This window comes from Trachypithecus francoisi, unplaced genomic scaffold, assembly GCF_009764315.1.
Source record: "Trachypithecus francoisi isolate TF-2019V2 unplaced genomic scaffold, Tfra_2.0 Lachesis_group16, whole genome shotgun sequence".
NCBI classification, from domain to species: domain Eukaryota; kingdom Metazoa; phylum Chordata; class Mammalia; order Primates; family Cercopithecidae; genus Trachypithecus; species Trachypithecus francoisi.
The window spans coordinates 66,308,914-66,335,281 of record NW_022681461.1 but is presented as its reverse complement, the minus strand read 5'-3'; the positions used below and the strand labels follow the sequence as shown (position 1 = coordinate 66,335,281).

General features: G+C 42.5%; 1 protein-coding gene across 1 annotated transcript in view; it reads right to left on the bottom strand.

Moving 5' to 3' along the window:
* The window catches only part of BRINP1 (BMP/retinoic acid inducible neural specific 1), a 200,838-nt gene extending 174,921 nt beyond the window's left edge, over positions 1 to 25,917 (bottom strand). The window contains 1 exon segment of the mRNA XM_033237641.1: positions 25,487 to 25,917. The gene's annotated coding sequence lies outside the window, so the exon portion shown is untranslated.
* Positions 25,918 to 26,368: the final 451 nt, after the last annotated feature.

Genomic DNA, 26,368 nt, shown 5'->3' with positions numbered 1-26,368 from the left:
GAACCACCCCGTGAATGAGAGGTGATTTGTGAGCAAAATCAACTCAGTGGCATTTGTGATGGCCAGATATTACTTTCATCCCTGTTCTTAAGACATAATTACTATTTTAACACTGCCCCAAACTGTCCTTACACTTGTGCTGGAAAATCCATGCACGGCATCAAGCAAGCAATATGTTACAAAAGTTAAGCACAGGCTCTGGGACTGAGGCATCCCCCAGTTCAAATCTTAGGTGTTCTATTATAATACTAAAGAACTGTTCAACCTTGGCAAGTTGCTTTATTTCTCTTTGCCTCAGTTTATAGATTTATAAAATAGAGATGAGTATAATACATTGGGCGGATGCCTCGGTCAAATCAAGTCACACATGTAAAGCTGTTAGCAGAGTGCCTGCAACGTAGGAAGCATGCACTAAATGCTTCCATTATTATTAGAACATAGTGTTAAGCTGAGCTTCCTCCAGGTCATTCAGCAGAATGGTAGTTTGGCTGCTGTGCTGTGTCCAAGATGTGACCCACCAGGTGTGACGGAAGAAGGACCCACAGCTGTATAAAGTGCAGATGCAAACAGATTGCTCCGCACTGCCTACGGGGAATGAGATATGGAGTCAGCGAAGGGTGAATTTTAGAAGAACAACCGATTAAAAACACATCAGTAAGAGAAAGTGGGCTATATGGGTCACATTCTTCAAGTCGTAAACCTTGAACTTAACAACTGCTCCATTCCCTGCCTGGCACCATGCAACATTTCTCCCCCACTCACCTCTCGAATTTACTACTTACACTACATTTACATTTTACTTTATGAATTTGGCTTCTTCACCATGTTTGCTCCTCCTGCACGGCACCAGTACCCTGTTTGAAAGCCATTCCTGCCTCCCAAAGGAGTTCTTATACCTAGAAGCCCATCTTTCTACATTTAATACCTGCTTCCTCATTCTTTATCTCCATCTCTGTCGGGTGTTTCCTAATCAGGTCAGTGAATCATTCCTCCCTCACTCAATCCCCAAGAAGTAAGTGATCCTTGACAGATACTGAAATTTGAGATGCACTGTCTGTCTGAGGCTGTGCTATACAGAGTAAGTATAATGTCCCTCTCCCACCTCAACTCCCTGGCTGACCCCAACCCACCTACTCAGAGTTCATTGAGCCACTCAACAATATATGATTGTTCAGACCTCCATGTGTTTACATATGTTATTCTCATGGCCTGAAATGCTCTTCCCCAACATGTCTTCCTAGTGATCTCTTACTAGACCTAATGTATCCAATTTACACCTTTCCCTCCTCTGTCTCAATTGCTTCCCCATCCTCAATCACAACGCTTTTAGTGGCTCATTCCTCCAGAGCCCCTACTGCATGTTGGGGAGATGGTACAGATGGAGAGAAGCTCAGGGGAGGATGCTGGAGTCAGAGGAGCTCAGTTTGTTTCCCACTCTGCTGTGATTCTTTTTGTTTCCCTAAGTAATTGGTTTAACATCTCTTAATCTGTTTCTTGATTGCTAAAATCTGGATAATAACTCCATGCTACCTACTTCAGAAGCCAGCAGGGATAATTATTTGGGACAGTGCACATAAAATGTTTTATTGCAGTGGTAAATGCTCAATAAACATACATTATTATTATTTGGGAAAATACATATAAATATATATATGTATAAACACACACACATAGTGCAGCTCTCTCATGCTCTATTCAATTTGACTAATATTACTCTTTCTCCTGAACTGTTAGCTCCTTAAAAGTAAAGGTCATACTGTCTTGCTCACTTTCATGTTACCAGCATTTACAACACAATAGGTGGACAACACATTTATCAACTGATTAAACTCCTCCAGAGCAGGAACAGATCCACTTGCTCATTTTAACCACAGCCTCTAGTACAAGGAAGAGCCCTTCCACACAAGCTCATTGCATTAATAGATGAATGTGTGGGTGGATGGATGGATTTCCAAGACGCTCTAGTTAAAATGCTTACCTGATACCCATTGCTGAGGTTATGAACCTACCTCCACTTCCCAGTTTCTGACACCACACATTCAATCTCAGATGCCACAGCTACCACCTAAATATGCAAATAGCTTTGTTCTACTGAAAGAAGTACTCAATCAGACTATCCACTGACCATCCTCTGCTCATGCCTGATATCTTTTTTAATATAACCCCTGCAGTGGCTTACAAAAACCGCATAAGCACATAAAAAAATAGAGCCCCAGACTTCTTGCCCTGTTCCCAACATGATCAGTTCTCTCCCATAATTTTAATGCTCCAGTACTTATTTCTTCCCTGCACGAAGACAAATAAAAGACATTGTTGACAAACATCTGAAAATCAGCAAGAATGCATGTAACATCTTGAATGCAGGTAGCATCCAGATGGCAGCCTAATCTCTGGGAACAAGTGAAATCCAGAGAGCCAGAAGCACCCAAAACCCCTGTCTCATTGAATATTCACACACACATCTGATTCCACCCATATCGTGTAGAAACCCTTTCCAGATTGATCCTGTCTTAAGTATATTTGATAACAATTCCAAACCCTGAACATCATTCTAACAATTTTTGTTCTCTTAACTCCATGTTAAACTTCAGTTTCATCTTTTCATCAACTCCCTTATGATAAGAAGGTCTTCATCATGGTAGCAAATTTCTTGGGAAAAAAAAAATCTATTTCTGGATGTCTCTGTGGAAAAGAATGCTCTATTAGCTGTAATAGTTTCAAGCTCTTCCATCCCAAAAGAAAGGACTGATCTCACTAATTCCTCAGAGAACATTTCAGAAAGAGGAAAGTAAGTGGCTCCAAATATTTTCCACAGGTGATTTCACCTCTTTGCTCCCCCATTTTACTATCTGTTTCATAGCAATACCCTACTCATCCTTTAAGGTTTCATTTCATGGCGGCCTTTTCAACTTCTCCATCCCATGCACATTAGCCATCTCTAAAGTTGTACTATTCATTCTAAATTCAGGTTTATACTAGGAGGTTAAGTGACTCTTCCAAGTTTACTTAACTAGTAAGTAGCACGGCAGAAACTTGCACCCAAGTCTTCTGACCCAAATCAACGTGGACTCCCTACTGCACCATTTCTGATGTGTAAGCTTTGATGATGAGAGTTAACAACTACTGAGCACATACCACATGTCAAGCATTGCTCTAAGATCTTTAAATTCATAGCAACTCTATGAGGATTTTTTTTTTATCACACCTACTTTACAGACAGGGTAAGTGAGGCACTATATTGCTAAGTAACCTGTTTGAGATTGCACAGCTAGTTAGAAGGGAAGCCTGAGCTCACGTCCAAGCAGTCTAGTTCCAGAACCTGAGCTCTTAACCAGAAAGCATACTCAACTCTGATGCCTTGATGGTAGGCTTTATATCAGATTGAAATGCACTTATTAAGTGCATGCATCAAACCGTGCATCAAACAGGCCAGAATATTTTTTAAAAGGTACTCTATGTTTTTGATTACCTGGAGACTCATTTACATACATATTTAATGATGACCTACTACGGGCAAGACATTACCAACACATTATAGAAGACAATAAATTACAAAGATATAATAGTAGTCTGTACTCAAATGTGAAATATGAAACAGACTTACTCTCTTTGATCTAGAATATCAACATCAGCCTTTTTGACCCCATGGCCAAATCAAATTTGTAAAACCAATTTTTTGGACCAATGTGAAATTATCAACATTTTCTGGTTCTAGGGAAGGTTATTTAACAAAACAGACATTGCAATCACTGTTACCAGAATTTTGTAAGGGAAAGGACATTTTAACCACCAACATGAAACATGCAGGTCATAATATCAAAATAAAATATTACTCTTCAAATTTTGACACCAAATTTTAGACCAGCACTTAAGAGCCATCAGCCTGCCAGAATTGGCCAAAGGTGGATGACACAGAAAGGTATAGGCATGAAAAAAAAAAAGAAAATCCCAACAGGCAGAGATTGCAATGATAAAATCACAAGATAGAATTGAGGGGTTCTGACAGGGATATTCACAAATTAAGAAAGAGAATGAAAATCTCAAAGACATTGCAGACCACAGAGCTTGTGATTCTATGGCTCTTCCTTCAAGGAACTTAAAATGCTACCAAAATATACTTCTAAAAGGAATAAAACAAAGGTTTTGGGTTGTTTTATGGCCTTTTCATGTTGGGGTTCTGCCTCTGGCAGATTGTCAAGAAAGGCAGATTCCATGACATTAACCAGACATGTTAGGTATCTCTACAGAGCTCACTAGACCCAACGTGGAGGTTGTTAACTAGCAAAAGCCAGAAGGCCCAGCTCCTTCACAGATTCCCACCTCTTCCTCAGGTACAGCAGAAAGTTGCCCACATAGACTTACTTCTTGGAAGCTCTCCCTCTTGCCCCAAAATATCAATCAAGCCTTTTCCAGAAAAGGCTTGGAATTATGCCTTCAAACCTACCAGCAGAGTGACTTCGTTTTTACAGTTCCAAGGGATTTTCTTACCCTCAAGAATAACAGCAATCTGCTACTTGCACAGCCTCTCCCTTTACTAGCTCCTTCCCCAAGCTATCCAGTTATTCCTGAAATGCCAATGTGGGCAATGAGGAGATTAAGAGCAGAGACTTTAAGCAGACAGACTTGTCTTTGGCTCAAGCTATGGGGCCCACTATCTACATGGACAAGTCACAGAAACCCTTTTAACCTCAGTTCCCACACCAGTTAAATCATACCTCTTTCAAAGGATCTTACATTCTTTGTGCTTTCAATGAAATGATGAATATAAACCATGAACACGGTGTCCTGCACGTACTGTCTGGTAAAAGGCAGCTATCATTATTATTATTGGGCTACTTCTTTGATTTCACCTTGATCAATGGCTTCCTCCCACCTCTAAATGTAAACAATTATCTGTTGTTACTTCACCCCATTATTGCCCACATCTCACTGTCCAGCCCCTTCCCAACATTTCTGCCTCTGCTTCCTAGATTCCCTGCAGATATGTTCTGCAAGCCCCAATCTGTTTAACCCCGTGGACACTTTTTCCCAAGCTGTTTCTTCTGCCTATAATGCTCTTCCGACCCTATCACTATTCCCAGACCTAATAAACCTTTTATTTTTTTCTTTAAGACATTTTTTAAGGACAATTTTAGGTTTACAGCAAAATAAGACACAGAGCTATCCTATATAAATTTATCCAGTTATATGCACAGCATCCCCCATTATCAACATGCCCTATTAGAACTGTACATTTACTACAATCCATGAACCTACACTGATGTATCATTATCAACCAAAGTCCACAGTTTACATTAGGGGTCACCCCTGGTGTTGCCCATTTTATGGGTTTGGACAAATGGATAATGACATGTATTCACCATTATAGTATCATACAGAATAGATACACCACTCTAAAAATCCTCTGTGTTCCATTATTTATCTCCCCTGCCCCATACTCCCTTGATAACCACTGATCTTATCAGTATCTCCATAGTTTTGTCTTTTCTAGCATGTTAGAATTATACAGTACATATCCTTTACATATTTACTTCTTTCACTTAGTAATATGCATTTAAGTTTCCTCCATGTCTTCTCACAGCTTGATAGCTCATTTCTTCTTAGCTCTGAATAATATCCCCTTGTCTAGATATCACAGATTTTCAGTTCACCTACTGAAGGATATTTTGGCTGCTTCCCAGTTTTGGCAATTATGAATAAAGCTGCTATAAACATCTGTGTGCAGGTATTTGTGTGGACATCAGTTTTCAACGTCTTTGGTAAATGTCAAGGACCCTGATTGCTGGATTCTATGGTAAGAGTATGTTTAGTTTTGTAGCTGTGGCTGTACCATTTTGCATCCCCACTAGCAATCAGTGAGAATTACTGTTGCTTCTTATTTTTGTCAGCATTTGGCTTTGTCTCTGTTCTGGATTTGGGAAGCTTTTATTCTTTAATATTCAGTTCAAGGTCATTCTTTGAAGAATCTCCTGATCCCATAGGAAGAGGAAACAACAGCCTATTTATGACTCTAATTCAACACTTACTATGCTGTCATATGTGTGGACTTTTGGAGGATTTGGAGTTTGCCTCATTCATCTCGATATCACGCACAGTGAAGCCGGGCCTGGTGCATAGCATTCATCCAGTAAATGACCCATTAATAAATAAATAAGCAAACAAATCAAATCACTGACAAGTGAATGCTCTGGCCGGGTATGTGTGGTGTAAGTGTAGCATTTCACAATTTGCAAAGCATTTGTGCTTCAATTAAACCATTTGATCCTCACAACCTCCTAGGGCTTTTGCAGGAAATCCAGGCTCAGAGAGTTTGAGCTATTTGCCAGGTTGAAACAAGGCAAAGAAAAGACTTGAACTCACGTCTTCCAAGGGCCCTCCCACACAAAAATATAGTCCTTATGAATTAAAACTAAGGACAGTTTATTAGAAAAACTCCCACATAAGAACTTGCTAAGGATAGGGACAGGCAATGATAAGAACAAAATTGTTGGCTCCATTGTAAGGGAGAGTGTAAAAACCAAAATGTGTGGTGCCTGGAGTCCTCCTAGATCACACAGAGGAACACAATTACACTGGCTGCTTATATGAGACAACTGTTAGTGTGAAGAAACAATTATCAAAAACATACTGGAAACAGATTTTACCAGTCTTCTGACTTCACCGATGGCCAGCCCCATTCCCTGCACTGCATTCCTTGCTACAACTTAAGTTTCAGCTCTTGGAGAGAAGCCGAGAGATTTCTGCAAATGTTTTCTCTTCAGCAGATGGAGCAGAAACCGAGAAGCATTACAAGGAAGATGGATCGGTGCGGCACACTTATAACAATAAAAATACAGCAACGGTTAAAAGCAGTCTCAGTTAAATAGAACTGGGAACCCAGGGTTGGCCTAAATCTTTTTTTAATTAAAAGTGAAGGAGAATTTCAAAGTTCTATTTCAGCCCCTCCAAGCATCAGTGCAGTGAATGTGGAATGTTTTTGTGCTTGGCTGGGTGTCAGACTGCTTGAGATTTATGTGAGTTTGGGTTGTAGTCAGTGAAAAGCCCCCAGCAGAGGGATCTGTGGAGGGGAAGTGCAGAGGGGAAAACACGTAGGCAGAAAAACCTGGATTCAGATGCCAGCTCTGTTCCTGTGTGACACTGAGAAAATTATTTTCCTCTTCCTTTGCATTTCTCTACTCCCAGTTCCTCACTTCTTTCTCTTCCTTAAGCTTCTGTATCATGAACACCCTCCGGCATTTGCTTCCTTTTTCTCCCTCTTCTTCCATCTTTGAAGTCTGCTTTAAGATCTAGATGCATAGTTCACAAACTGCAGTTTCAGGATCGCTCAAAACGGACATGGTTGGGTGCTTTTTAGATGATTTTGGATCCTGACCATGGACTTAGTGAGTAAGGTTCAAGGACTTTGAAGGCTGGAATCCTGCCTGTCAATCAACAACCAACGTGTGGTGGGGACATGCACCAGCATTTGGGAACAACTGCTCTGGATGAAGGCAGCCAGAGCAGATGATCTTCGTCTGAGATGCTTTTTAGAACAGGGAAACTTTAACAAAACACTCAAGTCAGAGCTCTACCCGAGAAAATCTGACTCATTGGGTCTGGAAAGGGTCTAGATGCACTTACTTGGAAAACAAGCTCTGGAGGGTTAATAACTTATGGTATACAATTCCTGGAAAACACAGAGTCACGTCAGTAACACGGATGAATTTATACTAAGCTGCCGCCCTCTATCTCCTGGATGCTTTCTCCTACAGCTCATACAGCTCACATTCCCCTGGTCCCTAAGATCAGCCACATGGGTTTGCGTTGCTGGATGACTCAGGTATCAGCTGGTGTATACATATTTATGACATACACATTCATATAATATAAAGATATATCTCTCTCTCCACATGTATTAAGAAATACACATAAAACAGATTGCACACACACTCGAACATCCGTGAACATGTGCACACACACATCCCTACTCTCACATACCAGCACATTCAAAACACAGAAACTCCATTTCAAGTACCAGCCCTGGCCAGCTCAATTCTAACAGTGTTAGTTGACATATCTTCAAAATAAAAACTGTAATACCCGCTTCATGGTTGTGAAATCAAATATATATAAAAACGCACCTGCTTCATTATCAGAAATACAGTAGATGTTCACCAAACGTATGTCAAAAACACAAATGTATTTATATGTCTTTTTTTATTTTTTACTTTAAGCTCTGGGATACATGTGCAGAACGTGCAGGTTTATTACATAGGTATACGTATGCCATGGTGGTTTGGTGTACCTATCAACCCGTCATCTATGTTTTAAGCTCCGCATGTATTAGGTATTTGTCCTAATGTATATGTCTCCCTTCTCTTGCCCCCAACCCCCGACAGGCCCAGGTATGTGATGTTCCCCTCCCTGTGTCCATGTGTTCTCATCTATTCATAAACACATTATTTCCACACAAGTTTATCCACTTATTAATGCACTTAGAAATCCATGTAACACATTCAAACTCATTTGCAAGTGAAAAACTTCCAAGCTCACATTTTATGTGAGCAGCACACACACTTGCATACACACTCACACACAGAGTTGCCTGACACAAGACAAAGTGCTCTACTCACTCTAAACACTTCTTTAAGCCAGGTTCTTCCCGTATCTATCAAGTTATGCCATTGGATCTGAGGTCCTGTAGAAGAACACGGAAGGCGAAGCAAACAACTACCACACATGAAATGGATGCTGGGTTTAAAAAACATAAAAGTCTTGGCAATACAAGCCAATGCTTCAAAGGAAGTACAAGGATGGAGATCAACAATAGTTCGTCATCTGCATACAAGAGGAAGCGCTGAGGGAAAGATAGGACTGAACTCCCGAGGCACCTAATGATGCAAAGCACTTTTCTACAGACCCCATAGAAACCAGATAGTCCCGTATCATTTGTACCCTCTTGAAGCTTACAGTCCTAGGAAAGACCAATGTTTAGGGGCTTATTTTCTGACATGACAGCATAAATACGTTGGGCCAACATGAATAATTATAGTATAAGAGTCAATGAGAAAAGTCATTATTCTTATTTTGCTTTTGCTTCAAATTTTCTTTGCTTTTCTCTCTCTCTCTCTCTGTTTTTTTTTTTTTTTTTTTCCGAGACGGAGTCTCACTTCATCAACTAGGCTGGAGTGCAGTGGCGCAATCTCGGCTCACTGAAACCTCCACCTCCTGGGTTCAAACCTCAGTCTCCTGAGTAGCTGGGATTACAGGCATCCACTACCATGCCCGGCTAATTTTTAGTAGAGATGGGGTTTCACCATGTTGGCCAGGCTGTATGATTAACACAGTGTTATTAAGCATGATGTTTCCTTCATAGACATTTTTCCTACATAATTATAGTCAAGAATATTTATATTTTAGTGTTATATATGTATTTTTTTTTTGAATTGGGAAAGATGGTGGGCCAGATAATCAGAAAATGCTGTTATCTTTAAAAGGCTCTCATTTCATTTCATGATTCTATGATTTCTAAGCTGGAGTGCAGTGGCGCAATCTCAGCTCACTGCAACTTCCTGCCTCAGCCTCCTGAGTAGCTGGGATTACAGACATGCACCACCACCCCCAGCTAACTTTTGTATTTTTAGTAAAGATGGGGTTTCACTGTGTTGGCCAGGCTGGTCTCAAACTCCTGACCTCAGGTGATCCACCCACCTCAGCTTCCCCAAGTGCTGGGATTACAGGTGTGAGCCACCATGCCTGGTCAGATTCAAGTTTTATATTCCACAAATATTATACTCTATGAGTCTATTCTGACTCTGAATTTGTATTGTTCTAACATTCTCTGATTCCAACATTTGATAAATTATGAAATCCTACAACTTATGATTCAAAGATGCTAATAGTATAAGACTCTGACACTGTAACTTACAATTCTAAATCACTATCAACTTCATACAAATGAGGTTTCCAGACCCTTTTCTTTGAGAAAGTAGGAGCCTAAGTCAAGGGCCAAAGTGTCTGTATTTGAATGTGGAAGGTAGAGTCAGCATGCAAAGAAAGAATTGCCACTGAAAGGAAGAGCTCTTAAAGCATGCCTCAAGGCGTTTCAAAACCTCCGGTGGCTCCAGTCTCCTCCATGACTTCATTTCATGGCCTAAAGATTCAGAATATCTATTGGTAGAATTTCGGCGCCACCGAGGCAAGCTTCAGCTATTTCTCGTCCTTTTATTCCCAGCATCTAGCACAAGGCCTGGAACATAGAAGACTCTCAAAAAATATTGAGCTTGAATGAGTTGGTTGAGTCATTGTGGTGCTCTTCCTCTTCCTCTTATTTTTCACTGCCTCCTTCTAACCTTCCTCCACCTTTCCCTCCTTTTCCTCTTTATCCTTCTCCATCATCTCTTAATAATACTTTAGAGCTTTCATGTATATTAACTATCCAATTCTCATAGGAATCCAGTGATATATGAATTATTATCCCCATTTTACAGATGTGGAGCCTGAGGCTAAGAAATGACACTTAACAAAGATCACATAACGCCAGTGTTAGAAAAAGAGTAAAACTCCAACTCTGTGGTTTCATGTTAGAGCTCCTTCCTTTATCCCACATCTGCTTTATAGTTTTCTTAATAATAATAAAAATATCATCATGAGAAATTAAGAAAACTGTTGCTTAGAAAGGAGGCCCACACTTTCTGTCCCTGAATTTAACTCTGAATTTATTTTCTCAATCAATACCAATTCCCATTTCAGAGTATCCAATAATTGAGGGTCTTCTACATCCAACAGTTCATTTCATTTTCTAGCCCTTTCTCCTCCTATTGAGAGTGCTGTACATGGCATGTGTTTATTTTTCAATTAAAGCAAATTAAACTTAATTTTGTTTTGAGAACTTTTTTATTTTTTTAGAATTTCACAGCCCACGGTGAGATAATTGAGACCCTGCTGCTTCTGCAAGCACTATTTAGAGAGAGCAGGCCTCAACAGATCTGGAACAATTTTGGATGAAGTCATCTTTAACCTCCCTCTCCCTTGACCCGCTAGGGAGAGAATGAGGGACAGAGAAAGGGGTGAAACTTACATTAAACACCCCTTCTTACCATTGGGAAACTTCCTTTCTTATTATTCTTTGGGAATTTTTTAAAAATATCATCATTTCTGAAACAATATGAATCATCAGAATTGCTTGTATATATTTTTTGACATGCCTAATATTCTGTTTTTATGGAAAAAACCATTTTGTCTAGTGTAGAGTTTTCTAAAGTATGCTATACAGAATATTAGTAAAAATTAAATGAAAAATATAGGACAAAATTTGTCACTCATAAATCCACTTTTAGAGATGATTTAAAGTGTAAACCAATGATTTCAAGTCGTGTTTTGAAGCCTGGGAACCCCTTATTCAAAGCTTACACAAAAATGGAATGAAGCTAAGTGGAAAACGTGGAGCTGCTCTAATGTGGGCGGCAAAGTGGGGATGATCTCAGATCCAGGCTCACCTGCTCAACCTCTCTCTGCTTTTGTGGTGGGCTTCCGTGGTTTTCTTAGAACTGCTGTCAAATCTCAGGCTTTATTTTACAAGTGAGAAAACTTAGGAGATGTGAGGGTCTAGAGAATGTATACATCAGGCCAAGCATGGTGGCTCACACCTGCAATCCCAGCACTTTGGGAGATTGAGGCAGGAGGATCGCTTGAGGCCAGCAGTTCAAGACCAGCCTGGGCAACATAGCAAGACCCCCATCTCTAAAAAATATAAAAATAAAAACTTGCCAGATGTGGTGGCATGTGCCTGTAGTCACAGCTACATAAGAGGCTGAAGCAGGAGGATTGCTTGAGCCCAGGAATCCAAGGCTACAGTGAACTATGATCATGTCACTGCACTCCAGCATGGGCAACAGAGTGAGACCCTGTCTCAGAGAAAAAAAGTAAGTATAAATCACTTGATAAATCTCTAGTTTTTATCGGCATTATTGCTCAGTCCAAGGTTGAGCAAAACAGAGAAAAAAACTGAGTCTATTTAAATTTGATTTAGGGTGGATGAATGACTTAGAAATTGAGAAAACAGAATTAAAACTTTCTCCTCTGCTTTGGCTCCTGTTCCTATCACAAATTGCTCACTGATCCCCCACATCCCACTAATTAAAATGCTGATTACACAAGCAATATACATTCACTAAAGAAATACTAGAAAATACAGGTAAGAATCAAAGAATGAAATTCTCTGTAACCCATCACCCAAAGATGACTATTCAAATACTAGGACACATCATATAAAATAATCATGCTCTATATGATATTTTGAATCTTATGCTTTTTTAAATTGGTAATTCACAAAAAAAAAACTTGATGTTGATAAATGTCATAAGTGCCATTTACTGAGTACTTACTGAATGTGAGGCATGTTGCTAAGTGCTTTGTCCATGCAACATTCATTCTCAACAGCATACCTAGAAGGAAGGTACTGCTGTTGTCAGTCCTGTGTGAAAATGATACACCCTATCTTCCTCCCACCTTCTGATGTACAAATGCGCTTCCCTAATACCATTCTTAAGGCCCACAGAGGATTCCATTCTATGCTTTGTTTTGTTTTCCTTTTTTCTCCAAACACCCTGATAACATTTCTTCTTTACAGACTTGTACACATCTAATTAACTGACTTCTTAGAAGGGGACACTTTTTTTTCCCTCAGAAGCATTTGTACCTTCTTTTCTTTTTAAAAAATAGGTATCATAAAACAGAAAGTCCTCTCTCACCAGGGCATCTGGTCCACATGCATTACCTCCTTTTTCTCTATCACACTTCGCTCTCTGATACACTATATGTTTACTTCTTTATTTATAAATTATCTCCTTTCTCAATTAACTGTCAGCTGTATGATGGTAAGAACTTGGTCAGTTTGATTCCCTGCTGTATTCATAGCTCATAAAAAAGCATCTGGCAAAGGATAAGTGCTCAATAAACAATGTTTGTTTAGCTGGGCATGGTGGCTCATGCCTGTAATCCTAGCACTTTGGGAGGCTGAGACGGGTGGATTACCTGAGGTCAGGAGTTCAAGACCCAGCCTGGGCAGCATGGTGAAACCTCATCTCTACTAAAAATACAAAAATTAGCTGGGCATGGTGGTGCATGCTTGTAATCCCAGCTACTCGGGAGGCTGAGGCAGGAGAATCACTTGAACCCAGGAGGCGGAGATTGCAGTAAACTGAGATCACACCATTGCACTCCAGCCTGGGCAACAGAGCAAGGCTCTGTCTCAAAAAAAAAATAACAACAAAAAAAGTTTGTTTGTTTATGAAAGAGTGAAAAATTGTATTTCATAAAAGGGTATACTCAATAATAGATTTCCACCAATACTGTGTGACAGCGTTCTTTTCCTTGCATTGTTGCCAAAACTGGATGCTGCCACTAAATTAAAAAGCCGTTTTGATGATAGCATCGCATTGCTATTTTCATTTATTTGATTACCAGAGAACAAAATATCCTGTATTTTATACATTTATTGGTCACATGTGTTCCTCATTCTATTTTTAGATAGAAGTCCCACCCCAAGATTATCTTCTGATAGTAGGTGATCTTAATAGCGTATCTGGGCTCATGTTCTACTACTAGAGAAGGAGAAATCTGCTTTGGACATTTTCTGGTATATCAACTGCTCTTCTTTCTACCTGTTCTCAACCATGTTCAATATTCCTTTCTTTATACATGCATGCGCGTGCACATGTGTATGTGTGTGTGTGTGTAAGTGAAGCAGAGAGAAAGAAACACAGACAGAAAGATTGCAACATTGTGCATGCATACGTGTGTGTGTGTGGTGTGTGTGTGTGTGTGTGTATAAGTGAAGTAGAGAGAAAGAAACAGAGACAGACAGAGAGATTGCAACATCTGGCTGTCACAATTTGGGCTAACTCTACCCTGCTATTTTCTGACTTGAAAAAGTGTTACTGTTATCACTGGTGGCTTTGGTGGTTCTACTCCCAGGAAAAGTAAGATCCTGGCTCTTGGCTCTGGCCCAGAGTTAGAAAGTAGCTCATTCTATAACTACTGGTCCTGGTGTCAGCAACATTTGAACTAAGGGTGCAGATAAACATGCTAAGCTGAGGTTTCCTGCCGAGACATTGTGAAGTTAAATTACTATTTTAAGACGCTATGAAGTTGGCAGCCAGAAAGCACTGGAAGAGTGGAAGATATTCATGATGCTGACAGATAAAGGAGAGAAAGCAAAATGCAGATTGTTAAGGAGATTTAAGAAAGCTCCTTCCAGTGGCACCATTTATAACATCTCCTGGAACATGAAAGATGGATGCCTTTCTCATTTAGGCATGTACAGGATCAGGATTGAGGACAGAGTCTGCATGACAGAGTGGAAGAAGATTTGCAATGACTAACCTAGCCCAAGACAATAGAGATTAGGCAGCAATATTCAACCTTGTCTTTGGGACACCACCAAGCTGCTAAAAGCTGGATAATGCCTTCAGCTGGTGGATAAAGGAATGGCAATTCAAAGACAGAATATTACATACACTCGCTGATAACATACACTGGGCTTGGAACCTGATGCTCTCACCTATTGTATATCTTGGGGCAAATCCTTTTACCTCTGACCCACAGTGTTCTCATCTGGAAAATGGGGAGAATATTACAATTTCAGAGTGTTACTGTAAAGGTTAAATGAGATATAACATGTGACCACATGCAAACACTTGATAAAATAAATGAGAATAAAGACGAAGAGGGGAATCATAAGAAGGATGATAAACACAGTTCACACAAGAGCATCCATTACGCTGTCAATCATCTACTTTCCCTTATGCACCTGATGAATACCGTCTCACACATTAGAAAACCAAATCAAAAGTAAGATGGGCTGCACAAGGCAAGGGTTCTAAGACCAACTCAGGTACGGATTGATCTTAAAAATAGTTTATATGCATTAAAAAAAAAAAAAAAAAAGGAGAGGCTAGGCTTGTTGGCTCACGCCTATAATCCCAGCACTTTGGGAGGCTGAGGCGGACAGATCACAAGGTCAGAAGTTCTAGACCAGCGTGGGCAACACAGTGCAACCCTGTCTCCACTAAAATATAAAAAATTAGTCAGGCGTGGCGGCGTACACTTGTAGTCCCAGCTACTCAGGAGGCTGAGGCAGGACAATCACTTGAACCTGGGAGGCAGAGATTGCAGTGAGCTGAGATTGCACCACTGCACTCCAGCATGGGTGACACAGCGAGATTCCATCTCCAAGAAGAAAAAAAAAAGGAGAGAGAGAGGTTGGAATTTGAGCTGGACTGTGTTGAAGATGACTTTCTGCCTTTATGGTAGATGATCCTATGTCTATATCTGGTCTTTACATCTATATCTCGTTTCTGGCCGGTTATAAAACAGAGAAATTGAAAATCTGCCTCTGTCACTTTGCGTTCTCCCATGCCTTATCCTACTTTCTCACTCTCTCGCCTAATCACTGTTATCCCACTGCCACATGGTGGGGAGGTTAGTAGAAATAATTGAGTGCGCTCATTTGCAAGGCAGTGCCTTGAACCTAATAATGCTTTTATTTCTACATGTTATTTCCAGTTTGAGCACATACCTGAGAGTATGAGCAATGGCTAATCTAATATAAGATGGTGTGAAAATCATAAAAAGCAGTAACAGTTAATGTTTATATAGTGTTGATGATCTTCCAGGCACTGTCTGAGGCGCTTATCATATAAACTAACTAAATCCACACACACCTCTACGAAGTTACTATTATTATTGTTGTTGTTTTTGAGATAGAATCTCACTTTGTCACCCGCCCTGAATTGCAGTGGCATGATCACAGTTCACTGAAACTTTGAACTCCTTGGTCCAAGTAATCCTCCTGTCTCAGCACCCCCAGAGTAGCTGGGACTACAGGCACATGCCACCACATCTGGCTAATTATTTTTTAAATTTTTTTGTGGAGACAAGGTCTTGCTAAATATTGCACAGGCTAGTCTCAAACAGCTGGCCTCAAGCGATCTTCCTGCCTCAGCCTCCCAAAGTGCTGGGATTACAGATGTGAGCCAGCATGCCCAACCTGGAGTTACTATCATTATAGTACTCATTTTACAGATGAGAAAACTGGTACAGAAACATCAGGTCATCTGCCCCACATCAAATAGCTAGAAAGTGGCACAGCAGGTATTCAAACTCCAGCAGACCCAGGCTTTCAACCTCTGTACTTTCAAGTCAGAAAGAAGTAGATTCAAATCCACGAGAAAACACAACTGGCTCAGTATATGGCCTTGGGCAAGTGGCGTTACTGCTCTGAGCTCAGTTTCATCATCTCTAGAATGGGGCACAATACTCCCTATGCATGAGCTTGTTGAGAATATTTAGTCAGCTATCTACATCAAGTATCCATTGCAGCACAAAGAATATGTCGTGTGCTTGGCACATCCACTTTTTCACTCCAAGAATGGCTTTAGGGCAGTGACATTTCAGCCATCTCTAAATGTTAGGGATGAAGATCCTTCCAGAGCCCCCTCAAATTCCAGTCCATGCTCTGCCTACATGTATCATTCCCACTGTCAGGGAAGAGAGAGAAGTAAGCAAAAACTGGAACTGACTTGGTAATATTTTCAGGAATCATTTGCAAGCCTTCACTGGACTTTCAATGTTGTTGTCCTATTGGTATACACTCAGAATAAAATTCTTTATAACCCCTCTCAGTCCTCCCCAGCCTTCGCTAACTCTGGCAATGGCATTTGATGTGGACCACTTCACCTAAAAGAACTGTATCTCCAAAATGTGTCCCAGCAGCAAAACCATATTACCAACCCTTGCCAGGTAATCTATTTTTCAATCTTTCCTAAACATACCAAAGTGCTGATTTTCTTTTTTAATGGCCCCTATGCTTGTGCAGATGTTTTTATCGTGCCAGCCAACACTTCCTGTAGGTCCTTCCTTTATCATGTGCCTGTAAACTCAGAACCCAACAAATTCCATAAGAAATCTGGCTTATGTACTACCATGTGAAGGGAAACGTACTCACGGAAGGCAGTTGTCTCTTTCACAGTTCTCTGTTTGCTCTTCTAGGTTTATCTTGGAGTTCCTGGGGACTCTAGGAATTCCACAGCCTACTAGAGTTTCATCTACTTTTGAGGATTGCTAAATCTTAGAATGGAGACTTGAGAATTCACCACTTTTTCCCCAAAAAGCAATCATATCCTGGATGTCTGGCTTTCCTCCATCTGAATCAGCTTGTAATCTGTAACGCGGCTGTTCTCCATTATCCCCAAGATCCATTATTTCTCACAGAGGTTCCCACTGGCTCATTTGCAGGACCTTTGCAAGGCTAGATAAATTATATCTTAGAAATCTCCCAGGGCCAGTACTGGGTTAACCCTTACAAAGGGTTCTAGCTGTTCATATAGGCCATTTACTCAGAGCCCTGCTGCTCTGACCTTTGCAGTTTACACAAAAATGGTTGCATGTTGCTTTTGTTAATTGCCTTATCAATCTACTTCCCACCCTTGGGGGAATGCAGTCTCAAGCTATCCCAAGATGGCCCCAACTTCCTTGTATACAACTCTGCACCCTGTGAGAAAACCCCTGCAAACGGAGAACAAAATTTGTTCAGAATGATATATTTTATGTCCTCGCCAGGCTCTCCATTCCTGTGTAGGGATAGCAGGAAGCCCGGGTAATTTATGACTCTTAACTTTCTCATACCTAGTCTTATTCAGTCTATTCTCCTTAAGGCTACTTGCATTCTCCAAAAGATAGTTCCCTCAGGAGACAAAGATCCCCTTCACCCTCATATGAAAAAAAAAATTAATTTCACTTTTTCTCAGCCTCATTATCTCCTTAATTGTCTTCTTTGCCCCCTCAGTAGCAAGGACTGTCTATGGATCTGTAGGCAGTCTTTCTGGGCTGCTGTGTTCCATGATGACAGTGGGTTTCATGTTAACACTTAATCACTTTGGTATCAGGAGTTGCCACAGCACAGAATCACTATCTCACCACCACTCAGCCACACTGTCTCAAAACACATCTGTGCTGTAAGGTATGACCTCTTTTAAATTCGCTTATTTTTTAGAAGACATCTAAATCTTACGAGGAAGCACAGCTACTTTGAGTGTCCCTCTCTGCTTTTACAAGAACTTTGTCATGCAATGTATTCTTCTTCTTTTTTTTTTTCAGACAGAGCCTCACTCTGTCACCCAGGCTGGAGTTCAGTGGTGCGATCTTGGCTTATGGCAATTTCTACCTCCCAGACTCAAGTGACCCTCCCACCTCAGCCTCCCAGGTAGCTGGAACTACAGGTGTGCACCATTATGCCCAGTTACAGTTTTTGCTTGCTTTTTTTTTTTTTTTTTCTGAAATGGAGTCTCACTCTGTTGCCCAGGCTGGAGTAAGGTGGTGCGATCTCAGCTCACTGCAACCTCTACCTCCCGGGTTCAAGCGGTTCTCCTGCCTCAGCTTCCTGAGTAGCTGGGATTACAAGCGCATGCCACCATGCCCAGCTATTTTTGTATTTTTAGTAGAGACAGGGTTTCACCATGTTGGTCAGGCTGGTCTTGAACTCCTGACCTCGTGATCCGCCTGCCACGCCCTCCCAAAGTGCTGGGATTACAGGCGTGAGCCACCGTGCCTGATTGCAACATTTTCATAGAGCCAGGCAATATACCTTCAGTGAAGCAAGCCACAGCTGGGCCCTTCTCAATTTAGAGAAGGCAAGCCTGGAGAGATACAGATAGGTTCTTAAGGAGGTCTACATATATAGTGATAGAAGCCAGGGCTGGAATCAGGTACCCTGAGTCCCTGTGCTCTTATTGTATAACATTCTGAATTAATGGAGACATTAAAGAAAAAGATACAGCCTGTGATCTCTGAGACCTTACAGTTCACTGTCGACATCCTCCTCACCAGTATCACTACTGATGTGTCTTCCCTTAGACTTCCCCTTACGCAAAATTCTCACAGAACTTCTGAAGTGACAATTATCAATCTATCATGAATGATAATTATTTATAGATTTGCAGATTGGTATTATTAGATTGCCAGCACCTAGCAAGATTCATCACCACACCCCCCAAGTCACTTTGTCCAAAGCCTTTCCAAGACAAGATATGCAATAAATATTTGCTGATCCAAACTGAAAACTTCCAGTTTTCATTCTTTTTCACAAGACTTCATTTAAATTACTTTATCCCCACATATTCATTCTCTTCTTCCTTTTCTATCCATTTCCCCTACTCTTGTTTCTCCTCCTCCCTTTAGACTATTGTATCTCCAGGGTATGGCATTCAGAGTAGGACTAGAAATTAAAATAAGAAAATTTGTTGAAATTACTGATTAAACATGGACATAATAAAAACCCATCAAGAGTACTTGACAATGACCTTCTGTCAATTCTCAAACTCTCTTTAGTCCTCAAACTTCCAACCAGAGATGTCAAGGAAAAGATGTCAAAACTTCTCACTCTCCTTTACAGGCCATTGTGATCGGCCCCTGCCTACCTTCCTAATTCCCTTTTATGTCATTTTCCCAATTTGAAAGCTTCAGCCACACTGGCAGGTAGTCCATCTCTTAGACTTCCTAAGCTTGTCCCAGTGAAGTGACTCCATGGTTTGTTTGGTTTGGTTTTGTTTTTTTGAAACAGGGTCTTACTCTGCTGCCCAGCTGTAGTATAGTAGTGCAATCACAGATCACTGCAGCCTCAACCTCTCAGGCTCAAGTGATTCTTCAACCTCAGCCTACTAAACAGCTGGGACTACAGGCGCCATGATGACTATGATGATGATGATGATTGTAGAAATGGGGTCTTGCTGTTTCCCAGGCTGGTCTGAAACACCTGGGTTCAAGCGATCCTCCCACTTCAGCCTCCTAAAGTGCTGAGATTACAGGCATGAGCCACCAAGCCTGGCCAACTCCATTTTATTCTTCTCTCTGCCTCTAATGCTCTTTCCCCACAAAATTACATGGCTGATTCCTTCTCATTTATGCCTCAGTTTCAATATCACTTTCTCAGAGAAGGCTTCTCCTAGCTACTCAATCTAAAATTATACCATCCACATTCCTTTCTAGCACATTACCACAACTAGTGGTGCGACATTTAATATTATATAAAATTATTTTGCTTATCTATTTGTTTACTCATTGATTATTCATCTCTCTCCTCTAGAGTGTGAGCTTAATGAAAACAAGGCCACAGCCATGTTCATGCTACACTTCTAAAGCCCAGACCTATGCTGTTCAAATACAGTAGCCACGAGCCACATACAGCTATATAAATTAAAATAAAAATTAATGTAAGTTAAATAAAATTAAATATTCAGTTCATCAGCAACACTGGCCACATTTCAAGTGTTCAGAAACCATACATGGTCAGTGGCTACCATATTGGACAGCACAAAAAACAAGTCCATCATCACAGACAGTTCCATTTGACAGTTCTCGTCTACAGCAATGTTTGGCAAACAGTAGGCACCCCACAAATATTTGTTGAATAAATCCTCACTCAATTTCAGCTCATCCTTCCCCATTTTTTGGTGGCATCTAAGCCCTAAAAGTGAGGTAAACTAGACAATTTCCCTAGGACAGTATTCAGGGTGCCAAGAGGCCTTCAAGCAGATGCTACAGAAGACAGGGCTGTGAAGACAATCCCCTCTATTCAGAAAGAAAATTGGTGTGAAATAATTTTGCTTTCATAATATTCAAAGAACTGATAACTGGAAGAGAATTACACTTGTGTGATTTCAGAGACATATGGATAGAAGGATGATTTACGGGCAAAGTAAGAAAATATTCCAACAAAGCTCTTCAAATACGGCATAGGCTGGTTTGTGTGGTAATGAACTTGCTGTCACTAAAAGTAATAAAACTGACATTTTGGTCATGTATTATTGGCATTACAAAAAGAACTCATCCTTCCTGAAAATGGAGAAAAGTTTGGTTACTGAGAAACCTTCAGAGGTTTTATTTGATCCAGTGACTCAGGACACCTTCATACCATCAATTTCAAAGAGTTCATAATAAGTCCCAGCTATTCCTAGCATCTATTGAACAACCCGATGTTGCCAGCCATTCATAATAGTTACCATTAACTCAGTGGTACAGTGAAAAGAGCAGAGATGATGTAAGAAGGAAGACAGATTCAAACTCTGGCTGTGATGGTTGTGTGATCTTGGTCAAGGAGTCTAACCAGCCTGGGCTTCACTTTCCTCTTCTGTAAAAGGGGTTGTATCTGTCCCACTGGGTGGAAAGAAAGACTACACGGGAGAACAAAACTAAAGACCCTGGAACACAGGAAGTCAATGTTCACTTCCAAAAGTAGGGTCTAATTTTCATCTGTCTGTATTATCATTGGAATCCCCATATTCTTGGTACAGGTAAAAATGCCATAACGTCATTGCTTTAAATGAATATGAAGCAATTGTAACGTCATTGCTTTAAATGAATATGAAGCAATTGTTAGCTAGAAAGTGTGAGAGACAGAGAGAGAGATGACAGTTGCCATTGAGACGCAACATGAAATGCAATGGCAAACATTTATAAAGCAACTACTCTGTGTCAGTCCCTGGAATACAAAGATGCTCCTGAGACCATACTGAAGAGGATAAGACAGAACTATACCCAGGGCACTATAGAGTAGGGCAAACAGAGACACAAACTAAAATAGAGTTTCAGATAAAATGGTACAGAAAAATCAGGTGATAAAGAGATTAATTCCAAAATAAGATCTTGAGAAGACTTCTTGGAAGGGTCATTTGAGCTAGATGTTGAAATATGGGTAGAATTTTGTTAAAAGTCGTGACTGAATGTGAGAGCTAGTGGAAAGAATAATAAAGATAATCTTTGCAGAAGGGAGCACAACTGGAAAAATTATTTGAAGAATGACATTTAAGGACCTGTCTTCTTCACATGACCTCCATCTTGTCTTTAACATGGTTACCAGTAGTTCAGCAGCCAATTTGTTAAGCTTTGTATTTCAGCACGGGAAAAGCAGGAAAAGAAGGGTAGGGTATGTCTAACCTTAATGGTCTGTTCAAGTGATAATGTACTGGTGATTTCCTCCAAGGAATTGGGAGGGAAAAACAGAGAGGTTGCAAATCAAAAAATGTCTCCTTGCACAACTGAAGGGCCTTTGGGCAAAGACCTTTTCAGAAAAATGGAGGACTTTGTGATCCATAACATAAACTCTTGCAAGCACTAAGAAAGAGATGTTGAATTTGAACTGATCAGGGGAGTGTGTTGTTACAGTCCTTGCCTGTACCAGCGGCAAAGATACTTATTGCAGCCTGAGCTGGGTCGTCTAAACTCAACGGGGGCCCAAGAGCTGATTTGGAATCTCTGAGCTGTTTCTCCTTGGTTGAAATGGAGTCACAGCTCCCCCTTCTGGGAGCTAAAGTGCCATCTAGCCCTGGAAAATCCTGCATGGAAAAGGCTCTATTGCAGATGGGCCTAAAACCCCCATGTTTTTCAGTACTTGCCGGCACCCCGAAACAGGCATCTAGAAGTCTAAGAGCAGACTTTTGAGTGAACTCGATTCTGACTTCTCCAGGGTCTCTCTTTCACAGGGCTTTACATTTCTCCTTCCCGGAGTTTATGAGTGCTAGTTGTCACATGGGAGATGCTTTATATCGGATAACACAATTTGGTGTGGAGGTTCTCTTTTTTGGAAATGTAGCAAGTAGGAAAGGTTTCTGGATCTTTGTGTGCACATGTGTATATAAGCACACCTATTCATGTATGCTTGCAGATGCTCCTGTGCCTGTAACATGTATAAATGTCTAGGGGTGAGATTCTAATTAATATAAAGAAATTAATTTGCCTAAAATATTTGCATTGGTGGATGGGTGTACATTTTGCTCTCTGGAAACCAGTGCATTCCTTAATAAAAATCTCAGATACAGACCAGACACTTTGCTGGGTTCTGCCTACCAGTCATACTCAGTACTGGGTCCTTTTGCTTGTGGGTAATTCTCTAAAGACACTGGAGAAGGAATCTATGTTTTCTCTCTGTCTCTCTGTCTCTCTCAATCCTCCCCACCCCACCCCATGTGTGTGTGTGTGTGTGTGTGTGTGCGCGCGTGTCTGTGTGTGTTTGTGTGTTTTGGGAACAGTGATTGAGGCACTGGACCTTTTCTTTTCAGGGTCATGTTTCCAGATAGAAAAACCTTGAAATGCATCTCTGAAAATGTGAAGTTTCACCAGGGAAGACAAACGATTGTCTTGGTAGGGGTCATGGTGGCAGGGTGGCAAGATAGGGGTGGGAGCAATATACAGTACCAGGCAGTGTGGGAGGAGTGGAAAGGTATTGATCTAGCTGATAAGCCTAGATTCTAGCCCTAGGCATGCCACTAACTCACTACTGAATATTGGGGAATTCTCATCCCCTCTTTAGGCCACACAGTCCTGCCTTTCTGCTCTTTAATATTCCTTCCAACTTCAATCATCTACAAATTAGGAAAGAGAGAAAATGAGGCAGTTCCCAAAAAGGAGTCTCCTCCTTGGCCCTAGTACCCCCTACCCAAGACAATCCAGGGAGGTCTGCTCTGACATCCTGAAGGAGATTCTCTGTGGCTGTGTGAAGGCTTCAGCCTGAGGTATCGGCGTCTGGACAGAGAATGGTATGTCTGCAAGTGCCTGCAGGTAGAACCCACCCGTCAGGGCAGGTTCCTACAAATACATGTTTGCTTTTATCTCTCCCCAGAATATGAATATATACATATATGTGTGTGTATTATATATACATATATATTTCTTCCTAGAATATATATGTGTACATTTTTTAGGCCAAGTATATTTCTACTTTTTTCCCCTAAGAGGCCTTGTCAGTGGCCCCTCCGAGCTGAGCTAGACAAGAGGCTGTGTCCCAGCCTTACAGCCCTTGTCTTCTCCTAGCCTCCCTGGCTGAGAGCAGAACGGCTGCCGCTTACCTTGAGAAAGTAACAGCTGCCGAGTCTGGAAGCCATGCTAACAGCAGTAAAATTCAGCATTTTTGCTGAGTAGGGCAAGCCTTTAAGAGGCAGCTGGGAATCAAATCAATGGCTGGCCCCAGAGCCCAAGCCCAACAGTACCAAGCCAGGGTGGCCAAGGGACCTACCTAAAGAGCCTCCCAGGAGGTGGAGGAAAGAAGAAAGAGGGCCTTGACCCAAACTGCCTTCCTGGCTGAGATTCTTCCATGGCCCCCCTGCCCTTGGCAGTATTTTGGAGCCAAGTGAGAGATGCGAGGCACAAACCGACAGCAGTTTAAGTCAATTACTGCCACATTCTGTCATAGGTTCCGCACTCACAGCCCCTTTTCAAATTGTAGATCTCCCTCAGTACTGAAACTCTCTCTCTCTCTCTCTCTCTCTCTCTCTCCCCCCCCCCCCCCCCCCCCCACCTCTCTGCCTTCTCCCAATATCCTCCTAACTCCAGTGGAGCCATGGAGAGGCATATTTAGGAAGAGACTCTCTGGGGGCTTCCCCACCTGAAATGGGGAAAGAAAGACGAATCTGTCTTAGGAAAGTGCCCCATCCATCTCTTTCCATATCATCCAGAGCTGCCCCCAAATGAAATTTCCTCTGAGACCCTTTGCAACTGTGATGGATGAGCAAGTCCCCGAGGACGCTTTCTCCTTTCCCCTGAGGGGGGATCCATGCAAACTTGCCCAGATCCTCCCCAAAAGCACCAGAAAACGGGGATGCAGGGTAAATCCCTATCCCAGACTTGCCAAGCCCCAGATAGAGCCCACCGCTGACTTCCCCCTTTCTCTGTCACCCACTATCCAGTGTCTCCAAATTCCCATCAGAATCCTGGAGTCTGTCCAGTGTGGAATTTAAAGTGACAGCGTCTTATTTGCCTCGGGAGTTGGCCATGTCTCTTTCATATTAAGCGGTGGGTCCCAGGGTAGCAGGATTCCACCGTTTGGAGGAATTTCCTTCAAGCGTACCAACATTGGGCTAAAGAAGGTGCCATCTACAGCCCCATAATCCTCCCCAAACCCCAAGCCCAGAGCCCCAAGAGGAAGTCCACAGCGGGTTTCTCGATGACTACGTGATCCTATAGTAAGGGTCCCATTCCGTGTAAGCTGGAGAGACCTAATTAAAAAGACACACGAGCGCTCACACACAAACACATACGTACAAACATGCACACACACATCGCTCCGTAAGTAGGTTATAGGACCTCTCTCTCTTCACCCCTCCCTTACACACATGGATACACACACACACCACAAACACACGCATCAAACGCAAACGACGCCGCACACGCAAACACACACTAGCACCACATCAAGTTCCCACCATGGTACACACCTAGGGAGCGCGCGGGGACACACGCCACTCACTCAAACCCGCAATTAACCCTTTGAGCCCCAGGCACAGGAACCCCCTCCCTAGAACCGGAGAAGACTTGGAGGCGGCGGGGCGGCCAGGTGAAGAGCGGACAAGGGTGCCGGGGGGGAGGGGCAGGGGAGCGCGGGGGCGCCCCGAATGCGGTCCGGGGCCAGGTCCAAGGGCAGCGGGGCTGCTGGGCGCTGCACCCGGCGCCGCCTTACCTGGAGTCAATGTCCGTCTTTGGCGGAGAGCTGCGGGAGGACGCTTTTTATTCGGCTCGGTGGGAACTTGGGAGAGCCCTGCGTCCAGCTCGCATTCCGGGGACGGCGCGGGGACTGCAGGCGTGGGGGTACCTGGCTCCTAGCAGCCTGGCTCATACTCAGCCGTAAAGTCCCCTTCGCTGGTCCCGAGGACAGGCATGAATCCCGGCTCTGGAAGGCGGTCACTACTCCCTCTGCCTCCCGGCTCTCTCTCTCTCGCTCTTGCTCGCTCGCTCTCTCGCTCTCTCCCTCTCTCGCGGGTTCGCTCGCCTGCGCTCTCCTCCTCCCCCCGCGCCAGATCAGTTTGCAGCCGTGGGGACCGGGAGCGAGGCGGCTGGCGAATGGAGAGGGAAGTCCAAGTGCGCCGCGGTCTCTGGGCGGGGAGCGGCGGAGGCCGGGCTACGCGGGGGGAGGGACTTAGCCGGCGACGGCCGAAAATGAATGGGGGAGCGGCGGCCTGGGGGCGGGGAGGGAGGAGCCGAGCGCCGGGGTTGCTTCCGAGGAGTGTTTTGTACATCTTTAGGCGAAGGAGGAGGAGAAGCGAGAGGATGAGAGACGGGAGGCCGCCTCGAGGGAAGGGCGGCCCGGGTGGGCTGGAGCTGAGCCGTGGGGAGTTTCGTAGGTCTGGGGGGTGTACGGTGTTGTGTCTATGCGCACGAGAATCCAAGGGGACCGTGCATACGCGCAAATCCGGAATCCTGGTGCCCTTAAGCGTGACTGTACTGTGTGTGTCGCGAGTACCTGAGTGTTTCTGGGGCCGCAGGTGTTTCCACGGCCGCGTGGACCCATCGAGTATGGGTTTTGTCTCGGGAGGTGCCCGTGTGGGTCCGTTTGTGTCTGCCC